At 41.9% G+C, this 1,405-nt stretch overlaps 1 pseudogene; it reads left to right on the top strand.

Annotated features, from left to right (window-relative positions):
- Window positions 1-312: 312 nt before the first annotated feature.
- LOC149192427 (developmentally-regulated G protein 2 pseudogene) lies at window positions 313-1,113 on the top strand (annotated as a pseudogene).
- Window positions 1,114-1,405: the final 292 nt, after the last annotated feature.

Raw genomic sequence — 1,405 nt, 5'->3', positions numbered from 1 at the left:
TGTGCATACAGCACCATCGCTTCCAAGTTTGTTACAAACTACCGGGTTGATAAAAGTAAAGAAGGGAGTCCCAGGAGTTGCAGCATTATTGCTGCAATACTGGAGCTCACCAATCACAGGGTTGGCTAGTTTTCCAATGGGCTCCGAAATGCATACCACATGTGATTCAAGATATTGATCAAAGTGACAAAATGACAGTGTTGAACCAGATGTCCGTGAAGAAAGCAATCCAAGTGCTTTTTCATACAGTTAGGTGTCACTGGGATCTCTGAATTTTCAGCTTCTTAGTCTGAACCGGAAAGATTAGGCACAATGGGTATCATAGAGAAGATAAAGGAGATAGAATTCGAGATGGCACTGACACAAAAGAATAAAGCTACAGAATACCATCTCGGGCAGCTTAAAGCTAAGATGGCGAAGCTGAGGACACAGCTATTGAAGCCACCGAAGGATTCTAGTGGTGTTGGTAATGGTTTTGAAGACACAAAATATGGTCATGGTCATGTTTCTCTGATAGGATTCCCAAGGCTGATACCACTCCTTGGAGGCCGAGTCAAGCTTATTCCGACGCCGAGTAAATAATTAAGGTAGGTTGAGTCCCTTCCTATTGGCAGCCAAATTTATCTTTCACCTTAACTACATCTACAACTGAACGTGCCAGGTTTCCGAGGGGGATAAATCTTCTTGGAAGAACAAAAACCAGTGGTCATTGGAGGAGCTGAGTCATCCTGAGAAAACCAAGTTATCTACAATCATCTTGCTTAAGCAACTTTCAGTGTGGGGAAATCAACACTTCTTACTTTACTCACTGGAACTCTCTCAGAAGTAGCATCATATGAGTTCACAACACTTACTTGTATTCCTGGTGTCATACACTACAATGATGCTAAGATACAACTTCTTGATCTTCCTGGAATCATTGAAGGTGCTTCTGAAGGCAAGGGTCGTGGTCGACAGGTGATTGCGGTTGCAAAGTCTTCAGATCTAGTGTTAATGGTTCTTGATGCATCTAAAAGTGAGGGTCATCGACAAATTTTAACAAGGGAATTGGAAGCAGTGGGCTTGCGCTTAAACAAGAGGAATCCCGTTCTGTCCCAGCCTCTGGTACAGTAAGAAATGCAACATCTCTTGCAGTGCATGATCAACGAAAGTTTGGCTTTGTAACCAAGGCTGCTCATTCCAAGACTTCTTCAGGTGCTGCCTCCAAGAAAGCAAAAGACATTTCCAAAGTGTCATCAGTTTTCAGATATGATAGTGATAGAGAATCATGACTAGATGTGGCATTATTCGAATCTTTCTAGGAATCAATGGCAAGTATTTTAGCTATGAAATCAACAACATTGAGTTTTTGAAGGAGAGGTGGCAGTATTCAAAACATTCAACGAACAAATGGCAAATATTTCAG

The sequence above is a fragment of the Pinus tabuliformis genome, chromosome 2_2 (assembly GCF_031772625.1).
Source record: "Pinus tabuliformis cultivar Carrire ecotype Pingquan chromosome 2_2, CPIR1, whole genome shotgun sequence".
NCBI lineage: Eukaryota > Viridiplantae > Streptophyta > Pinopsida > Pinales > Pinaceae > Pinus > Pinus tabuliformis.
Note: the sequence above shows the minus strand (reverse complement) of the source record. Positions and strands in the feature narration are given on the sequence as shown.